The sequence below is a fragment of the Nerophis ophidion genome, linkage group LG08, assembly GCF_033978795.1.
Source record: "Nerophis ophidion isolate RoL-2023_Sa linkage group LG08, RoL_Noph_v1.0, whole genome shotgun sequence".
Classification (NCBI taxonomy): Eukaryota; Metazoa; Chordata; class Actinopteri; order Syngnathiformes; family Syngnathidae; genus Nerophis; species Nerophis ophidion.
The window spans coordinates 14431686-14454576 of NC_084618.1; the positions used below are offsets into that span (position 1 = coordinate 14431686).

Consider the following 22891-nt stretch of genomic DNA (forward strand, 5'->3'; position numbering starts at 1 on the left):
GTGGCGTATGAGGTGACAGTATGTGAGGTATGAGGTGACAGTATGTGACGTATGAGGTGACAGTATGTGACGTGTGAGGTGACAGTATGTGACGTGTGAGGGGACAGTATGTGACGTGTGAGGTGACAGTATGTGACGTATGAGGTGACTGTATGTGACGTATGAGGTGACAATATGTGACGTTTGAGGTGACAGTATGTGACGAGCGGTAGAAATGGATGGATGGATGGTTTGCTTCAGAATAACAATGTTGTCGAAAAGAATACGAGACTTAAACTCTAATAATCTTGGTCTTACTTAAAAATCCATCCATCCATTTTTTACTGCTTCTCCATTAATGCACACATTTAGTTGTATTCAGTGTTAAAAACTATTATATGGCTCTCACGGAAATACATTTTAAAATATGTGGCTTTCAAAGCTCTCAACCAAAAAGGTTCCCGACCCCTGCTATAGTATGTGTGGTATTAGGTGACAGTATGTGACGTGTGAGGTGACAGTATGTGACATGTGAGGTGACAGTATGTGACGTGTGAGGTGACAGTATGTGACGTATGAGGTGACAGTATGTGACGTATGAGGTGACAGTATGTGAAGTATGAGGTGACAGTATGTGACGTGTGAGGTGACAGTATGTGACGTATGAGGTGACAGTATGTGACGTGTGAGGTGACAGTATGTGACGTATGAGGTGACAGTATGTGACGATGGGGTGACAGTATGTGACGTATGAGGTGACAGTATGTGACGTATGAGGTGAACGTATGAGACGTTTGAGGTGACAGTATGTGACGTATGAGGTGACAGTATGTGAGGTATGAGATGACAGTATGCGGCATATGAGGTGACAGTATGTGAGGTATGAGGTGACAGTATGTGACGTATGAGGTGACAGTATGTGACATATGAGGTGACTGTATGTGACGTATGAGGTGACAGTATGTGACGTATGAGGTGACAGTATGTGATGTATGAGGTGACAGTATGTGACGTATGAGGTGACAGTATGTGACGTATGAGGTGACAGTATGTGACGTATGAGGTGACAGCGTGTGACGTGTGAGGTGACAGTATGTGAGGTATGAGGTGACAGTATGTGACGTATGAGGTAACAGTATGTGACGTGTGAGGTGACAGTATGTGAGGTATGAGGTGACAGTATGTGACGTATGAGGTGACAGTATATGATGTATGAGGTGACAGTATGTGGCGTATGAGGTGACAGTATGTGAGGTATGAGGTGACAGTATGTGACGTATGAGGTGACAGTATGTGACGTGTGAGGTGACAGTATGTGACGTGTGAGGGGACAGTATGTGACGTGTGAGGTGACAGTATGTGACGTATGAGGTGACTGTATGTGACGTATGAGGTGACAATATGTGACGTTTGAGGTGACAGTATGTGACGTATGAGGTGACAGTATGTGACGTATGAGGTGACAGTATGTGACGTGTGAGGTGACAGTATGTGGCGTATGAGGTGACAGTATATGACGTGTGAGGTGACAGTATGTGACGTATGAGGTGACAGTATGTGACGTCTGAGGTGACAGTATATGATGTATGAGGTGACAGTATGTGACGTATGAGGTGACAGTATGTGAGGTATGAGGTGACAGTATGTGACGTATGAGGTGACAGTATGTGACGTGTGAGGTGACAGTATGGGACGTGTGAGGGGACAGTATGTGACGTGTGAGGTGACAGTATGTGACGTATGAGGTGACTGTATGTGACGTATGAGGTGACAATATGTGACGTTTGAGGTGACAGTATGTGACGTATGAGGTGACAGTATGTGACGTATGAGGTGACAGTATGTGACGTGTGAGGTGACAGTATGTGGCGTATGAGGTGACAGTATATGACGTGTGAGGTGACAGTATGTGACGTATGAGGTGACAGTATGTGACGTCTGAGGTGACAGTATGTGAGGTATGAGGTGACAGTATGTGACGTATGAGGTGACAGTATGTGAGGTATGAGGTGACAATATGTGACGTTTGAGGTGACAGTATGTGACGTATGAGGTGACAGTATGTGACGTATGAGGTGACTGTATGTGACGTATGAGGTGACAATATGTGACGTTTGAGGTGACAGTATGTGACGTATGAGGTGACAGTATGTGACGTGTGAGGTGACAGTATGTGACGTATGAGGTGACAGTATGTGAGGTATGAGGTGACAGTATGTGAGGTATGAGGTGACAGTATGTGACGTATGAGGTGACAGTATGTGATGTGTGAGGTGACAGTATGTGACGTATGAGGTGACAGTATGTGACGTATGAGGTGACAGTATGTGAGGTATGAGGTGACAGTATGTGACGTCTGAGGTGACAGTATGTGACGTATGAGGTGACAGTATGTGGCGTATGAGGTGACAGTATGTGACGTATGAGGTGACAGTATGTGACGTCTGAGGTGACAGTATGTGACGTATGAGGTGACAGTATGTGACGTGGTAAGTGACAGTATGTGAGGTATGAGGTGACAGTATGTGAGGTATGAGGTGACAGTATGTGACGTGTGAAGTGACAGTATGTGACGTGTGAGGTGACAGTATGTGACGTATGAGGTGACAGTATGTGACGTGTGAGGTGACAGTATGTGACGTGTGAGGTGACAGTATGTGACGTATGAGGTGACAGTATGTGACGTATGAGGTGACCGTATGTGACGTATGAGGTGACTGTATGTGACGTATGAGGTGACAGTATGTGACGTTTGAGGTGACAGTATGTGAGGTACGAGGTGACAGTATGTGAGGTATGAGGTGACAGTATGTGACGTATGAGGTGACAGTATGTGGCGTATGAGGTGACAGTATGTGAGGTATGAGGTGACAGTATGTGAGGTATGAGGTGACAGTATGTGACGTATGAGGTGACAGTATGTGATGTGTGAGGTGACAGTATGTGACGTATGAGGTGACAGTATGTGACGTATGAGGTGACAGTATGTGAGGTATGAGGTGACAGTATGTGACGTCTGAGGTGACAGTATGTGACGTATGAGGTGACAGTATGTGGCGTATGAGGTGACAGTATGTGACGTATGAGGTGACAGTATGTGACGTCTGAGGTGACAGTATGTGACGTATGAGGTGACAGTATGTAACGTGTGAAGTGACAGTATGTGAGGTATGAGGTGACAGTATGTGAGGTATGAGGTGACAGTATGTGACGTGTGAAGTGACAGTATGTGACGTGTGAGGTGACAGTATGTGACGTATGAGGTGACAGTATGTGACGTGTGAGGTGACAGTATGTGACGTGTGAGGTGACAGTATGTGACGTATGAGGTGACAGTATGTGACGTATGAGGTGACAGTATGTGACGTATGAGGTGACTGTATGTGACGTATGAGGTGACAGTATGTGACGTTTGAGGTGACAGTATGTGACGTATGAGTTGACAGTATATGACGTGTGAGGTGACAGTATGTGACGTGTGAGGTGAAAGTATGTGACGTATGAGGTGACAGTATGTGACATATGAGGTGACAGTATGTGACGTATGAGGTGACAGTATATGACGTATGAGGTGACAGTATGTGACCTATGTGCTGACAGTATTTGACATGTGAGGTGACAGTATGTGACGTATGAGGTGACAGTATGCGAGGTATGAGGTGACAGTATGTGACGTATGAGGTGACAGTATGTGAGGTATGAGGTGACAGTATGTGAGGTATGAGGTGACAGTATGTGAGGTATGAGGTGACAGTATGTGACGTATGAGGTGACAGTATGTGACGTATGAGGTGACTGTATGTGACGTATGAGGTGACAATATGTGGCGTTTGAGGTGACAGTATGTGACGTATGAGGTGACAGTATGTGACGTATGAGGTGACAGTATGTGACGTATGAGGTGACAGTATGTGACATATGAGGTGACTGTATGTGACGTATGAGGTGACAGTATGTGACGTATGAGGTGACAGTATGTGATGTAAGAGGTGACAGTATGTGACGTGTGAGGTGACAGTATGTGACGTGTGAGGTGGCAGTATGTGAGGTATGAGGTGACAGTATGTGACGTATGAGGTGACAGCGTGTGACGTGTGAGGTGACAGTATGTGAGGTATGAGGTGACAGTATGTGACATATGAGGTGACAGTATGTGACGTATGAGGTGACAGTATGTGAGGTATGAGGTGACAGTATGTGAGGTATGAGGTGACAGTATGTGAGGTATGAGGTGACAGTATGTGAGGTATGAGGTGACAGTATGTGACGTGTGAGGTGACAGTATGTGAGGTATGAGGTGACAGTATGTGACGTATGAGGTGACAGTATGTGACGTGTGAGGTGACAGTATGTGAGGTATGAGGTGACAGTATGTGACGTATGAGGTGACAGTATGTGACGTATGAGGTGACAGCGTGTGACGTGTGAGGTGACAGTATGTGAGGTACGAGGTGACAGTATGTGACATATGAGGTGACAGTATGTGAGGTATGAGGTGACAGTATGTGAGGTATGAGGTGACAGTATGTGAGGTATGAGGTGACAGTATGTGAGGTATGAGGTGACAGTATGTGAGGTATGAGGTGACAGTATGTGACGTCTGAGGTGACTGTATGTGACGTATGAGGTGACAGTATGTGACGTATGAGGTGACAGTATGTGATGTATGAGGTGACAGTCTGTGGCGTATGAGGTGACAGTATGTGACGTATGAGGTGACAGTATGTGAGGTATGAGGTGGCAGTATGTGACGTCTGAGGTGACATGTGACGTATGAGGTGACAGTATGTGAGGTATGAGGTGACAGTATGTGAGGTATGAGTTGACAGTATGTGAGGTATGAGGTGACAGTATGCGGCGTATGAGGTGACTGTATGTGGCGTATGAGGTGACAGTATGTGACGTATGAGGTGACAGTATGTGACGTATGAGGTGACAGTATGTGACGTATGAGGTGACAGTATGTGGCGTATGAGGTGACAGTATGTGACGTATGAGGTGACAGTATGTGACGTATGAGGTGACAGTATGTGAGGTATGAGGTGGCAGTATGTGACGTATGAGGTGACAGTATGCGGCGTATGAGGTGACTGTATGTGGCGTATGAGGTGACAGTATGTGTCGTATGAGGTGACAGTATGTGACGTATGAGGTGACAGTATGTAAGGTATGAGGTGGCAGTATGTGACGTATGAGGTGACATGTGACGTATGAGGTGACAGTATGTGAGGTATGAGGTGACAGTATGTGAGGTATGAGGTGACAGTATGTGACGTCTGAGGTGACAGTATGTGACGTATGAGTTGACAGTATGTGACGTATGAGGTGACAGTATGTGACCTGTGAGGTGACAGTATGTGACGTGTGAGGTGACAGTATGTGACGTGTGAGGTGACAGTATGTGACGTCTGAGGTGACAGTATGTGACGTATGAGGTGACAGTATGTGAGGTATGAGGTGACAGTATGTGACGTATGGGGTGACTGTATGTGACGTGTGGGGTGACAGTATGTGACGTGTGAGGTGACAGTATGTGAGGTATGAGGTGACAGTATGCGGCGTATGAGGTGACAGTATGTGACGTATGAGGTGACAGTATGTGATGTAAGAGGTGACAGTATGTGACGTGTGAGGTGACAGTATGTGACGTGTGAGGTGGCAGTATGTGAGGTATGAGGTGACAGTATGTGACGTATGAGGTGACAGCGTGTGACGTGTGAGGTGACAGTATGTGAGGTATGAGGTGACAGTATGTGACATATGAGGTGACAGTATGTGACGTATGAGGTGACAGTATGTGAGGTATGAGGTGACAGTATGTGAGGTATGAGGTGACAGTATGTGAGGTATGAGGTGACAGTATGTGAGGTATGAGGTGACAGTATGTGACGTGTGAGGTGACAGTATGTGAGGTATGAGGTGACAGTATGTGACGTATGAGGTGACAGTATGTGACGTGTGAGGTGACAGTATGTGAGGTATGAGGTGACAGTATGTGACGTATGAGGTGACAGTATGTGACGTATGAGGTGACAGCGTGTGACGTGTGAGGTGACAGTATGTGAGGTACGAGGTGACAGTATGTGACATATGAGGTGACAGTATGTGAGGTATGAGGTGACAGTATGTGAGGTATGAGGTGACAGTATGTGAGGTATGAGGTGACAGTATGTGAGGTATGAGGTGACAGTATGTGAGGTATGAGGTGACAGTATGTGACGTCTGAGGTGACTGTATGTGACGTATGAGGTGACAGTATGTGACGTATGAGGTGACAGTATGTGATGTATGAGGTGACAGTCTGTGGCGTATGAGGTGACAGTATGTGACGTATGAGGTGACAGTATGTGAGGTATGAGGTGGCAGTATGTGACGTCTGAGGTGACATGTGACGTATGAGGTGACAGTATGTGAGGTATGAGGTGACAGTATGTGAGGTATGAGTTGACAGTATGTGAGGTATGAGGTGACAGTATGCGGCGTATGAGGTGACTGTATGTGGCGTATGAGGTGACAGTATGTGACGTATGAGGTGACAGTATGTGACGTATGAGGTGACAGTATGTGACGTATGAGGTGACAGTATGTGGCGTATGAGGTGACAGTATGTGACGTATGAGGTGACAGTATGTGACGTATGAGGTGACAGTATGTGAGGTATGAGGTGGCAGTATGTGACGTATGAGGTGACAGTATGCGGCGTATGAGGTGACTGTATGTGGCGTATGAGGTGACAGTATGTGTCGTATGAGGTGACAGTATGTGACGTATGAGGTGACAGTATGTAAGGTATGAGGTGGCAGTATGTGACGTATGAGGTGACATGTGACGTATGAGGTGACAGTATGTGAGGTATGAGGTGACAGTATGTGAGGTATGAGGTGACAGTATGTGACGTCTGAGGTGACAGTATGTGACGTATGAGTTGACAGTATGTGACGTATGAGGTGACAGTATGTGACCTGTGAGGTGACAGTATGTGACGTGTGAGGTGACAGTATGTGACGTATGAGGTGACAGTATGTGACCTGTGAGGTGACAGTATGTGACGTGTGAGGTGACAGTATGTGACGTGTGAGGTGACAGTATGTGACGTCTGAGGTGACAGTATGTGACGTATGAGGTGACAGTATGTGAGGTATGAGGTGACAGTATGTGACGTATGGGGTGACTGTATGTGACGTGTGGGGTGACAGTATGTCACGGATGAGGTGACAGTATGTGACGTATGAGGTGACAGTGTGTGACGTGTGAGGTGACAGTATTTGAGGTATGAGGTGACAGTATGCGGCGTATGAGGTGACAGCATGTGGCGTATGAGGTGACAGTATGTGACGTATGAGGTGACAGTGTGTGACGTATGAGGTGACAGTATGTGACGTATGAGGTGACAGTGTGTGACGTATGAGGTGACAGTATGTGACGTATGAGGTGACAGTATGTGACGTATGAGGTGACAGTATGTGACGTATGAGGTGACAGTATGTGACGTGTGAGGTGACAGTATGTGAGGTGTGAGGTGACAGTATGTGACGTGTGTGAAAAGGTGCGCTTGCTGTCTGTGAGAAGGAGACACAAGAAGGAGTGAGAGGAGCCTGTAGTGTAATGCCTGCAGTTAAAAGCAACTGCGTGAGAAGCTATACTCCAATATCACCATATAGTCATTTTCCATAACGCAATATATCCACTATATCCATAAATAGCCCAGCCCTATGTTGAACACACACACATATTGAGATACAGACACACAAATTAGTACAAGGGACATGTAAATTGTATTACAGACACAAAGATTGAGGTTTAAATTTGCAAATAGTCTCTCGCTGGCAACACAAAGAGATGGGACTAGCACAATCTGACTGTGGCACGCATCTTTTAGTAATGAAATAGTTGTGGTTTACATTCTCGCTGGTGAAATAATCTCAAGTCTCATGAGGTTTTTAGTATTTATTTTTGAATCACACCGCAGCCAAATGCCTTTAAAAACCCAAACTCTGACATCAGCTGTCCCACGTGTCAGCGTGTCCGAGGCGAGCGTAATGAAGTTTGACATCCTGCGTAAACTGCCAACCGTGTCACAGTCCAGACGCGCAGAAGAGAGACACAAACAAACGGGACGCAAGGTGGGCGAGGGCGCTGGCTCGGACCGAGGGTCAGGTAATTGTCTGCCATGATTGATGCTTCATGTTTACTTCATCGGGCAGGAAGTGGAAGGCCCAGTACGTCTGTGACCAATCAGGGGTCGCCATTAGGGGAGGGAGACCTGCGCCGAGACCGACGGCGGACTGGTTTGTGGAACGAGGGTAAGGTGGTCTGAAGTCAAAGAGGAACATGTCCAGGTTGGTCACGAGTAGTGTTGTACGGTCTAGTATAGTTCCGCGATACTAATATCAATCAATCAATCAATGTTTATTTATATAGCCCTAAATCACAAATGTCTCAAAGGGCTGTCCAAACCATTACGACTACGACATCCTCGGAAGAACCCACATAAGGGCAAGAAAAACTCACACCCAGTGAGCAGGGAGAATTCACACCCAGTGACAATGATGACTATGAGAAACCTTGGAGAGGACCTCAAATGTGATGTTGTAATTGAATCATCACGGTCAGAGAGGAGGAAGTTATATGTGAAACATGACATTGTTACAAACCCCGTTACCATATGAGTTGGGAAATTGTGTTTCCAGGCGGGCCAGGAAAGTACCCGCACTCTTTTTTTACGAAGCCACGCTGTTGTAACACGTGCTGAATGTGGCTTGGCATTGTCTTGCTGAAATAAGCAGGGACGTCCATGAAAAAGACGGTGCTTAAATGGCAGCATATGTTGTTCCAAAACCTGTATGTACCTTTCAGCATTAATGGTGCCTTCACAGATGTGTAAGTTACCCATGCTTTGGGCACTAATGCACCCCCATACCATCACAGATGCTGGCTTTTGAACTTTGCGTCGATAACAGTCCGGATGGTTTGCTTCCCCTTTGGTCTTGATGACACGATGTCGAATATTTCCAAAAAAACAATTTGAAATGTGGACTCGTCAGACCACAGAACACTTTTCCACTTTGCATCAGTCCATCTTAGTTGATCTCGGGCCCAGAGAAGCCGGCTGCGTTTCTGGATGTTGTTGATAAATGGCTTTCGCTTTGCATAGCAGAGCTATAACTTGCACATATAGATGTAGCGACGAACTGTATTTAGTGACAGTGGTTTTCTGAAGTGTTCCTGAGCCCATGTGGTGATATCCTTTAGAGATTGATGTCGGTTTTTGATACAGTGCTGTCCGAGGGATCGAAAGTCACGGTCATTCAATGTTGGTTTCCGGCCATGCCGCTTACGTGGAGTGATTTCTCTGAAACCTTTTGATGATATTGTGGAGCGTAGATGTTGAAATCCCTAAATTTCTTGCAATTGCACTTTGAGAAAGGTTGTTCTTAAACTGTTTGACTATTTGCTCACGCAGTTGTGGACAAAGGGGTGTACCTCACCCCATCCTTTCTTGTGAAAGACTGAGCATTTATCGGGAAGCTGTTTTTATACCCAATCATGGCACCCACCCAATTAGCCTGCACACCTGTGGGATGTATATATGTATATACATATATATTTATATATATATATATATATATATATATATATATATATATATATATATATATATATATATATATATATATATATGTGTATGTATGTATGTATATATATATATATATATATATATATGAGTGCACAAATGTATATGTTTGATTTAAATGTTAAACTGTGTATCTGAGACGTGTGCTACATATATGTTGCTTATATATTGTTTAAAAAAAAGTAATATAAATGAAGCATGTTTTAGGTGTTATATATTTTGAACCTTGTTCTTGTTGTGACGGGGTAGGTTTATATAAGCGTTGCTTCAACCGACACCCTTTCGGCTCAATCATTGCTCAAATGAGTGTTTTTTTTTTTCTTTTCTTTTTTTGTTGTTGTTCTTTGTTTTGTGTGAAGATTGCCGAAATAAATAAATAGATACATGATCCAAATAAGTGTTTGATGAGCATTCCTCAACTTTATCAGTATTTATTGCCACCTTTCCCAACTTCTTTGTCACGTGTTGCTGGCATCAAATTCTAAAGTTAATGATTATTTGCAAAAAAAAAAAGGTTTATCAGTTTGAACATCAAATATGTTGTCTTTGTAGCATATTCAATCATCAATCAATCAATGTTTACTTATATAGCCCTAAATCACTAGTGTCTCAAAGGGCTGCACAAACCACTACGACATCCTCGGTAGGCCCACATAAGGGCAAGGAAAACTCACACCCAGTGGGACATCGGTGACAATGATGACTATGAGAACCTTGGAGAGGAGGAAAGCAATGGATGTCGAGCGGGTCTAACATGATACTGTGAAAGTTCGATCCATAATGGATCCAACACAGTCGCGAGAGTCCAGTCCAAAGCGGATCCAACACAGCAGCGAGAGTCCCGTTCACAGCGGAGCCAGCAGGAAACCATCCCAAGCGGAGGCGGATCAGCAGCGCAGAGATGTCCCCAGCCGATACACAGGCAAGCAGTACATGGCCACCGGATCGGACCGGACCCCCTCCACAAAGGAGAGTGGGACATAGAAGAAAAAGAAAAGAAACGGCAGATCAACTGGTCTAAAAAGGGAGTCTATTTAAAGGCTAGAGTATACAAATGAGTTTTAAGGTGAGACTTAAATGCTTCTACTGAGGTGGCATCGCGAACTGTTACCGGGAGGGCATTCCAGAGTACTGGAGCCTGAAATGAAAAAGCTCTGTAGCCCGCAGACTTTTTTTGGGCTTTGGGAATCACTAATAAGCCGGAGTCCTTTGAACGCAGATTTCTTGCCGGGACATATGGTACAATACAATCGGCAAGATAGGATGGAGCTAGACCGTGTAGTATTTTATACGTAAGTAGTAAAACCTTAAAGTCACATCTTAAGTGCACAGGAAGCCAGTGCAGGTGAGCCAGTACAGGCGTAATGTGATCAAACTTTCTTGTTCTTGTCAAAAGTCTAGCAGCCGCATTTTGTACCAACTGTAATCTTTTAATGCTAGACATGGGGAGACCCGAAACATATTCAACTGAATATGGGTTGAAAAGGATTTGCAAATCATTGTATTCCGTTTATATTTACATCAAACACAATTTCCCAACTCATATGGAAACGGGGTTTGTATGTGGCCTCAGAAGGATTCAATAATTCATCACATGGATTCATGTCCGTCATAATCTGAATGGAGATTGAGAATCCTGGCGCTGTGTGCACGATCCCGCCGTCTTCCTTCACTTTGCCGCAGCGTTGGAACCAGACACCCGCGCCGGTCCATTCACCCGGGTCAGATTGCGGGTGTCGGGTTGTATGCACGTATGCGCACGGCCCGGCGGCACATGGCGCGGGACAAGAGAGGATGACGGGGGCGCTCAAAGGCGATCATGTTTGGGCCGTGACGGGAGAACAAACTACAGCATGCACGGGACCGTGTGATGTGGCGAGGGCGGTCGGCCGTGCGGAGACCTGGGAAATAGAGCGTCTAGACGTGCGCACAAAGCAAAATGGAGGGGAGACAATGGAAGAAGGTTTGAAGTGAGAGGCCTTTGAAAGCAGTCAATAGTGACTCTGATAGGACCGGCCTGTCAAATGGCGCTTTTTGCAAAACACTCTGCAATGTCCACCCTTTATTGTGGTCACATGGTCGCAGGCCTGACCGCGGTCAAGAACTTTCCACGAACACGTGTAGCGTTTCCATATGAGTTGGGGAATTGTGATAGAATTAAATATAAACGGAATACAATGATTTGCAAATCATTTTTAACCCATATTCAGTTGAATATGGGTCCTCAATTGATGTGTTTTATTCTGGCGATAATTAGCATTATCCACAACAACATTTGTGAATTTGGACTCATTTAATTAATTACAAAAAAGTTAGTAGGGGATACTTATTACAAACCCCGTTTCCATATGAGTTGGGAAATTGTGTTAGATGTAAATATAAACAGAATACAATGATTTGCGAATAATTTTAAACCCAAATTCAGTTGAATATGCTACAAAGACAACATATTTGATGTTCAAACCGATAAACTTCATCCTTTTTGCAAATAATCATTAATTTTAGAATTTGATGCCAGCAACACGTGACCAAGAAGTTGGGAAAGGTGGCAATACATACTGATAAAGTTGAGGAATGCTCATCAAACACTTATATGGAACATCCCACAGGTGTGCAGACTAATTGGGAACAGGTGGGTGCCATGATTGGGTATAAAAGCAGCTTCCTTGAAATGCTAAGTAATTCAAACAAACAAGGATGGGGCGAGAGTCACCAATTTGTAAGCAAATTGCCGAACAGTTTTAGAACAACGTTTCTCAAGGAGCTATTGCAAGGAATTTAGGGATTTTACCATCTACGGTCCGTAAAATTATCAAAAGGTTCAATCAATCAATGTCAATCAATGTTTATTTATATAGCCCCAAATCACAAATGTCTCAAAGGACTGCACAAATCATAACGACTACAACATCCTCGGAAGAACCCACAAAAGGGCAAGGAAAACTCACACCCAGTGGGCAGGGAGAATTCACATCCAGTGGGACGCTAGTGACAATGCTGACTATGAGAAACCTTGGAGAGGACCTCAGATGTGGGCAACCCCCCCCCTCTAGGGGACCGAAAGCAATGGATGTCGAGCGGGTCTAACATGATGCTGCGAAAGTTCGATCCATAGTGGCTCCAACACAGCCGCGAGAGTTCAGTCCAAAGCGGATCCAAGACAGCAGCGAGAGTCCCGTCCACAGGAGACCATCTCAAGCGGAGGCGGATCAGCAGTGTAGAGATGTCCCCAACCGATACAGGCGAGCGGTCCATCCTGGGTCTCGACTCTGGACAGCCAGTACTTCATCCATGGTCATCGGACCGGACCCCCTCCACAAGGGAGGGGGGGACATAGGAGAAAGAAAAGAAGCGGCAGATCAACTGGTCTAAAAGGAGGTCTATTTAAAGGATAGAGTATACAGATGAGTTTTAAGGTGAGACTTAAATGCTTCTACTGAGGTAGCATCTCGAACTGTTACCGGGAGGGCATTCCAGAGTACTGGAGCCCGAACGGAAAACGCTCTATAGCCCGCAGAATTTTTTTGGGCTCTAGGAATCACTAATAAGCCGGAGTCTTTTGAACGCAGATTTCTTGCTGGGACATATGGTACAATACAATCGGCAAGATAGGCTGGAGCTAGACCGTGTAGTATTTTATACGTAATAAGTAAAACCTTAAAGTCACATCTTAAGTGCACAGGAAGCCAGTGCAGGTGAGCCAGTACAGGCGTAATGTGATCAAACGTTCTTGTTCTTGTCAAAAGTCTAGCAGCCGCATTTTGTACCAACTGTAATCTTTTAATGCTAGACATGGGGAGACCCGAAAATAATAGGTTACAGTAATCGAGACGAGACGTAACAAACGCATGGATAATGATTCAAGAAAAGGTTCAGAGAATCTGGAGAAATCACTGCACGTAAGCGATGATATTACACACCTTGGATCCCTCAGGCGGTACCGCATCAAAAACTGACATCGGTGTGTAAAGGACATCACCACATGGGCTCAGGAAAACTTCATAAAACCACTGTCAGTAACTACACCTGGTCGCTACATCTGTAAGTGCAAGTTAAAACTCTACTGTGCAAAACCAAACCCATTTATCAACAACACCCTGAAAAGCCGCCGGCTTCGCTGGGCCTGAGCTCGTCTAAGATGGACTGATGCAAAGTGGAAAAGTGTTCTGTGGTCCAACGAGTCCACTTTTCAAATTGTTTTTGGAAACCGAGAACGTGGTGTCCCCCAGAACAAAGAGGAAAAGAACCATCCGGATTGTTATAGGCACAAAATGTAAAAGGCAGCATGTGTGATGGTATGGGGGTGCATTAGTGCCCAAGGCATGGGTAACTTACACATCTGTGAAGGCACCATTAATGCTGAGTGGTCCATACAGGTTTTGGAGCAACATATGTTGTCATTCAAGCAACGTCATCATGCTTATTTCAGCAAGACAATGTCAAGCCACGTGTTACAACAGTGTGGCTTCGTAGTATAAGAGTGCGGGTACATTCCTGGCCCGCCTGCAGTCCAGACCTGTCTCCATCCAAAATGTGTGGCGCATTATGACTCTCACAGTATTATGTTAGATCCACTATGGACTGGACTCTCACTATTATGTTAGATCCACTATGGACTGGACGCTCACTATTATGTTAGATCCACTATGGACTGGTGTCTTACTATTAAGTTAGATCCACTATGGACTGGACTCTCTCATTATTAAGTTAGATCCACTATGGACTGGACTCTCACTATTATGTTAGATCCACTATGGACTGGACGCTCACTATTATGTTAGATCCACTATGGACTGGACTCTTACTATTAAATTAGATCCACTATGGACTAGACTCTCTCATTATTAAGTTAGATCCACTATGGACTGGACTCTCTCATTATTAAGTTAGATCCACTATGGACTGGACTCTCACACTATTATGTTAGATCCACTATGGACTGGACTCTCACTATTGTGTTAGATCCACTATGGAGTGGACTCTCTCACTATTATGTTAGATCCACTATGGACTGGACTCTCTCACTATTATGTTAGATCCACTATGGACTGGACTCTCACACTATTATGTTAGATCCACTATGGACTGGACTCTGACACTATTATGTTAGATCCACTATGGACTGGACTCTCTCACTATTGTGTTAGATCCACTATGGACTGGACTCTCTCACAATTATGTTAGATCCACTATGGACTGGACTCTCACCATTATGTTAGATCCACTATGGACTGGACTCTCTCACCATTATGTTAGATCCACTATGGACTGGACTCTCTCACTATTATGTTAGATCCACTATGGACTAGGCTCTCACACTATTATGTTTGATCCACTATGGACTGGACTCTCTCACTATTATGTTAGATCCACTATAGACTGGACTCTCACACTATTATGTTAGATCCACTATGGACTTGACTCTCACTATTATGTTAGATCCACTATGGACTGGACTCTCTCACTATTATCTTAGATCCACTATGCACTGGACTGTCGCAATATTATGTTTGATCCACTTGACGTCCATTGCACCAGTCGCCCAGGGGTGGATCCCCACATCTGCGGTCTCCTCCAAGGTCTCTCATCGTCCCATTGGGTGGCGTTTTTCCTTGCCCTGATGCGGGATCTGACCCCAAGATGTCGTTGTGGCTTGTGCAGCCCTTTAAGACACTCGTGATTTAGGGCTATATACTCTAAGTAAACATTGAATGATCGATTGATATATGTTGTGCATGTATATATATATATATATATATATATATATATATATATATATATATATATATATATATATATATATATATATATATATATATAATAAATCATAGAGTTTTACTGCCCCCTGGTGTCTGTGCCGTCAACTCCATCCTCTGAGTAAATACCAAAAGGTCTAAAAAAATTTATGTAGAACGTCCGCTGGGCCGTATTGAAAGTCTTAACGGGCCGTATTTTGCCCAGGTCTGTTCTAGAAACGCTCGCTGCCAGACGTGCCACAGACAGGCAGACAGCTACTTTTACAAGGACCACCACAAAGTGCACTCCAGGACGAACACCGTGTCTGTTTTGTTGTGTTTTCAATGTGTTCAAGTCCCGCGGCCATGAGACTACAAGAGTCACCCCCACCCCCACCCCCACCCCCATTGAATGCTTGGTCTGTTGTTGTTAACGAGCACAATCACAGTTTTCTGGCCATCTGTGAAGAAAACATGATTCGTTATTTAGAATTTGAAATGAGCTATTGAGATTTTTCTAAAGCCTTTTGCTAAATCTCGACCTGGAGCGTTAGGAAAACCGCCCACGGTGTGGTATGGAGTGAGGAGTCCGGACAGCTGTGGCGCGTACAAAATGAAACTAAATCATGAGAGACACATTAACCACCTGCCCCTGTCACATCTCCACCCTGGACCACGCGGACGTGGTCTACTTCACGCTACTTGGACTCAACAGTGACGGCAAGGCACTATTACACATGACCATGGACTGGACCGAGCCACTACTGCAGACCTAGACAAATTATGGCCCGCGGGCTGTTTCCAAATAGTTTTTCAGACCTTTAACATAGAAACTGTAGCCTCCAATATGATGTGCAGTGCTGTTTTTAAATGACCGTAAGTCTTGAACTATAGGAAGTATTTCAGTGTCAGGGACAGACGCAAAGGCACATTTTTACAACAAAGTTCTACAAAAAAGTGTCGGTGTTTTTGGTTTTTTTTATCCTTCGCGTTCTTCTTTTGCCGTGTTTGTTGCAGTTTTGGTTGAGTTTTGCTTAATTGTGAAAGATCCTGATCAAGTAGGTGGTCTGAATAGTAAAGAGGAGTTCATATGTCATATGATATCTCTCAAGATGGCGGCGCCCGGAAGGGCTGCGACCTCGAGGAGCTCCTGCTAGATATGGAACATTTGGCAGAAATACCGGACAATTCTACAAACTTTATGGCTGGCTCACATCGTGGTCACTCCGTGATCACGTACGACCGCCAGACACTTCTGGATGTGGACATATCGGGCCGTTTTGGACTGATAGACGCGTGCTTGCTAGACCGGCTAGCTAGCATGGGAATACTTCGGCGGCTACATCCAGCGGCCTGTGAAGCAGGGGAGTATAGTAGCAGCGGGGGCCGTCTACGGAGCAGACGCCAGCGGTGTGATCGGAAACGCGGATGCCGAGCGGGGCTAAAAACAAAGCAGAAGGCTAATCCCCACAGAAAACCACTTCCCTCCATCCTGAAGCCGGATTTAAATGGAAGATGCGAGATTACTGGTCTGGGTAAGGAGTCAGTTAAATTAGAACATGTTTTTTCTGCTTTGAGTGTTTCAGAGTTGGACATGTGTTTTACTGAGGTGGCTAACTATGATGCGTGCAGTTTATCAAAGCAACAAACAAACAATCGGAAAATTCCCGTTGTATCAATTCCTAGATATGGTCGTAATTATACTAAATGCACTGGGCATAATAAACACAACATTATTAATATTGCTACTACGGATAATTTGATCAAAAATTCCCTAAAACAGCCCACTACCTATAATATAGGTTTTTTAAACATAAGATCATTGTCTCCCAAAACGTTGTTGGTTAATGATATCATCAGAGATAACAATCTTAACGTCATCGGTCTCAGCGAAACCTGGCTTAAACCAAACAACTTTTTTGCGCTAAATGAGGCATGTCCTCCTAATTTTACACATGCGCATATTGCCCGTCCTCTTAAAAGGGGTGGGGGGGTCGCACTAATATACAATGAAAACTTTAACCTTAGTCCTAACATAAATAATAAATATAAATCGTTTGAGGTGCTTACTATGAGGTCTGTCACACCGCTGCCTCTACACCTGGCTGTTATCTACCGCCCCACAGGGCCCTATTCTGACTTTATCAATGAATTCTCAGAGTTCGTTGCTGATCTAGTGACACACGCCGATAATATAATCATAATGGGGGACTTTAATATCCATATGAATACCCCATCGGACCCACCGTGCGTAGCGCTCCAGACTATAATTGATAGCTGAGGTCTCACACAAATAATAAATGAACCCACGCATCGCAACGGTAATACGATAGACCTAGTGCTTGTCAGGGGTATTACCGTTTCCAAAGTTATGATACTCCCGTATACTAAAGTATTGTCCGATCATTACCTTATAAAATTCGAGGTTCAGACGCATGTTCGGCAAACTAATAATAATAATAACTGCTATAGCAGCCGCAACATTAATACGGCCACAACGACAACTCTTGCTGACCTACTGCCCTCGGTAATGGCACCATTCCCAAAGTATGTGGGCTCTATTGATAACCTCACTAACAACTTTAACAACGCCCTGCGCGAAACCATTGACAACATTGCACCGCTAAAGTTAAAAAAGGCTCCAAAAAAGCGTACCCCACGGTTTACAGAAGAAACTAGAGCTCAGAAATTATTATGTAGAAAGCTGGAACTCAAGTGGCGCACGACTAAACTTGAGGTGCACCATCAAGCATGGAGTGATGGTTTAATAACTTATAAACGCATGCTTACCTTAGCTAAAGCTAAATATTACTCAAATCTCATCCACCGTAATAAAAACGATCCTAAATTTTTGTTTAGTACGGTAGCATCGCTAACCCAACAAGGGACCCCTTCCAGTAGCTCAACCCACTCAGCTGATGACTTTATGCAATTCTTTAGTAAGAAAATTGAAGTCATTAGAAAGGAGATTAAAGACAATGCGTCCCAGCTACAACTGGGTTCTATTAACACTGACACGATTGTATATACAGCAGATACTGCCCTCCAAAATAGTTTCTCTTGTTTTGAGGAAATAATATTAGAGGAATTGTTACAACGTGTAAATGGAATAAAACAAACAACATGTTTACTTGACCCACTTCCTGGGAAACTGATCAAGGAGATTTTTGTATTATTAGGTCCATCAGTGCTAAATATTATAAACTTATCACTTTCCTCGGGCACTGTTCCCCTAGCATTCAAAAGAGTGGTTATTCATCCTCTCCTTAAAAGACCTAACCTCAATCCTGACCTCATGGTAAACTACCGACCGGTGTCTCACCTTCCCTTTATTTCGAAAATCCTCGAAAAAATTGTTGCAGAGCAGTTAAATGAACACTTGGCGTTTAACAATTTATGTGAAACCTTTCAATCCGGTTTCAGGGCAAATCACTCCACGGAGACAGCCCTCGCACAATTGACTAATGATCTATTGCTAACGATGGATTCTGATGCGTCATCTATTTTGCTGCTCCTCGATCTTAGCGCTGCTTTCGATACCGTCGATCATAATATTTTATTAGAGCGTATCAAAACACGAATTGGTATGTCAGACTCAGCCCTGTCTTGGTTTAACTCTTATCTTACTGATAGGATGCAGTGCGTCTCCCATAACAATGTGACCTCGGACTACGTTAAGGTAACGTGTGGAGTTCCCCATGGTTCGGTCCTTGGCCCTCTACTCTTCAGCATCTACATGCCGCCGCTGGGTGACGTCATACGCAAATACGGTATTAGCTTTCACTGCTATGCTGATGACACCCAACTCTACATGCCCCTAAAGCTGACCAACACGCCGGACTGTAGTCAGTTGGAAGCGTGTCTTAATGAAATTAAACAATGGATGTCCGCTAATTTTTTGCAACTTAACGCCAAAAAAACGGAAATGCTGATTATCGGTCCTGCTAGACACCGACCTCTATTTAATAATACAACTTTAACATTTGACAACCAAGTAAAAAAACAAGGTGACTCGTTAAAAAATCTGGGTATTACCTTCGACCCAACTCTCTCCTTTGAGTCACACATTAAAAGCGTTACTAAAACGGCCGTCTTTCATCTCCGTAATATCGCTAAAATTCGCTCCATTATCCATGCGTTAGTTACGTCTCGTCTCGATTACTGTAACGTATTATTTTGGGGTCTCCCCATGTCTAGCATTAAAAGATTACAGTTGGTACAAAATGTGGCTGCTAGACTTTTGACAAGAACAAGAAAGTTTGATCACATTACGCCTGTACTGGCTCACATGCACTGGCTTCCTGTGCACGTAAGATGTGACTTTAAGGTTTTACTAATTACGTATAAAATACTACACGGTCTAGCTCCATCCTATCTTGCCGATTGTATTGCACCATATGTCCCGGCAAGAAATCTGCGTTCAAAAGACTCCGGCTTATTAGTGATTCCTAGAGCCCAAAAAAAGTCTGCGGGCTATAGAGCGTTTTCCGTTCGGGCTCCAGTACTCTCGAATGCCCTCCCGGTAACAGTTCGAGATGCTACCTCAGTAGAAGCATTTAAGTCTCACCTTAAAACTCATCCGTATACTCTAGCCTTTAAATAGACCTCCTTTTTAGACCAGTTGATCTGCCGCTTCTTTTCTTTTTTCTTCTATGTCCCCCCCTCCCTTGTGGAGGGGGTCCGGTCCGATGACCATGGATGAAGTACTGGCTGTCCAGAGTCGAGACCCAGGATGGACCGCTCGCCTGTATCGATTGGGGACATCTCTACGCTGCTGATCCGCCTCCGCTTGAGATGGTTTCCTGTGGACGGGACTCTCGCTGCTGTCTTGGATCCGCTTGAACGGAACTCTCGCGGCTGTGTTGGAGCCACTATAGATTGAACTTTCACAGTATCATGTTAGACCCGCTCGACATCCATTGCTTTCGGTCCCCTAGATGGGGGGGTGGGTTGCCCACATCTGAGGTCCTCTCCAAGGTTTCTCATAGTCAGCATTGTCACTGGCGTCCCACTGGATGTGAATTCTCCCTGCCCACTGGGTGTGAGTTTTCCTTGCCCTTTTGTGGGTTCTTCCGAGGATGTTGTAGTCGTAATGATTTGTGCAGTCCTTTGAGACATTTGTGATTTGGGGCTATATAAATAAACATTGATTGATGATTGATTGATTGATATATATGTATGTATATATATATATATATATATATATATATATATATATATATATATATATATATATATATATATATATATATATACATATATATATATATATATATAATGATATTTATTAAAACACAAAAGTACTGAGAATTAGTTTTGGTTCAAACGTGAATGGCACCAGCCCTACCATTATGTTGATTGTGAATACTGTATTTCCTTGAATTGCCGCCGGGTATATAGTATGCGCCTGCCTAGAATTACTGCCGGGTCAAACTCGTTTCTCAAAATAATTAGCGCATGCTTAACATTACCCCCGGCTCAGGATTAACGCCGGGTCAAACTCCATCCATCCATTTACTACCGCGTATTCCCTTTTGGGGTCGCGGAAGGCGGGGTACACCCTGGACAAGTCGCCACCTCATCACAGGGCCAACATTCACACTCACATTCACACACTAGGGACCCTTTAGTGTTGCCAATCAACCTATCCCCAGGTTCATGTCTTTGGAAGTGGGAGGGGCCTATCCCCAGGTGCATGTCTTTGGAGGTGGGAGGGGCCTATCCTCAGGTGCATGTCTTTGGAGGTGGGAGGAAGCCGGAGTACTCGGAGGGAACCCACGCAGTCACAGGGAGAACATGCAAACTCCACACAGAAAGATCCCAAGCCTGGGATTGAACCCAGGACTGCAGGACCTTCGTGTTGTGAGGCAGACGCACTAACCCCTCTCCCGCCGGCTCAGGATTAACGCCGGGTCAAACTCGTTTCGCAAAATATTATTTTTATTAGCGCATGTCTCGAGTTTTTGCCAAATAATTAGCATATGCCTAGAATTTCCGCCGGGTCAAACTCGTCACGTCACGAGTGACATTCCCCCTATCATCATTTTCAAAATGGAGGAGGCTGATTTTAATATTTTGAAATCGCATAAAGGGAAGAAGATTAAGAGCTATTCAGTAGGATTTAAGGTCCGAGCTATTGAATATGCTAAAAAGAATGGTAAGCAGCTATGTTTTATTAATATACCGTAGCTGCGTGTGCCAAATATAAGTCATTAAATAACTCCCGCCTCCTGGTGGTAGAGGGCGCTAGTAATCCTTCTTGCAGAAGAAGTGACAACAAGCAGCAAGAGTGAGCAGCGATTGTTTATTTTTTCCTCTCGCTTGCACTTTTAACATGGAGGATTACATATCTGAAATAAAACAGTTTTCTAAACTGGACTTTCAATCGAAGCAGGAATTAATAAAGGCAGATCTCCATCGAGACAGAGAGACTTTTAAAACTGAAACAAGATAAGGAAGACTTCTATAAACAAGTTATCGATGCTTTTGATCAGAAGGAACTGCACATGGACTTCATTTATAAGTAAAGGTAAGACCATAATAAAAATTTTTTTAATTAAATGTACATGATGGTATCCTTACATCACACTCAAATTTATAAGCGCAGGCCTAAATTTACGGCATGCCTTTGGTAAGCGCCGGCGTGAGAAGAGGTTTTAAAATAATTAGCGCATGCTTGCCTTTACCGCATGCCTTTGGTAAGTGCCGGAGTGAAAATAGGTTTTAAATTAATTAGCGCCCCGGCGGCAATTCAAGGAAATACGGTATATCAATTAGAGTGCCATGTAAGGGCTTAATGGTGTACTCACATTTAGCCAAGGTCATCTGAAAGTCATCTTAAAGTAGTCACAGGTGGGATTTAAAGTAAAAGTGAGAGAACAAAGTTTATATCTACATTACGGTAATGCTTCAACTCTCCAGCTCAATTGGCCGAGCTCGTGGCTCAAATCACTCCAACTTAAGATGAGTGTTCTTCTTTGGCGAGGGAGAAAAAAGACGCGATTGTTTTTGTGTCCCCGGAGAGGGGAAATGTTGCGGCTGAGAGCTTTTTAAGCAAAGTTGTTAGTCATCTAGTACAGTTAGATAAGATAATGGCGGAGGGATAAACTGAGCAATGAGCCAAAGCTTTTAGGGCTGATGGATTTTGAGGAGATGTTTGGGAGTGTTGAGACGCGCGGGTGGGCTGTGTTATGATGTCATGGCGGCCATGCAAGACAAATTGTGGAGCGTTTTCTATCCCGCAGAGATAGACGGAGCTGAAAGGGTTAAATGCAACGAGATCATTTAGAAAAGATAACGTTGTTTTACATTTTATTTTTCCAAGTACAGTTTATCACAAAATGACAAATTGTATTCGGAAAGGTGTTTTCTCATAGCTGATAACTGAAATATAGATCATGTAGCTGTCATAAAGCCCCTCGTCTTGCACGTACACATTCCAAACTGTCATGCAAGCCCACAAAATAAGGTAACGTATTTCCCTGAATTGCCGCCGGGGCGCTAATTAATTTAAAACCTCTTCCCACTTTGGCATGCTGTAAAT

At 44.1% G+C, this 22891-nt stretch overlaps 1 protein-coding gene across 2 annotated transcripts in view; it reads left to right on the forward strand.

Annotated features, from left to right (window-relative positions):
- LOC133557356 (histone H2B 1/2-like) overlaps nt 1-22891 on the forward strand; it is a 107140-nt gene that overhangs the window by 59868 nt on the left and 24381 nt on the right. The gene's annotated exons all lie outside the window — the stretch shown is intronic.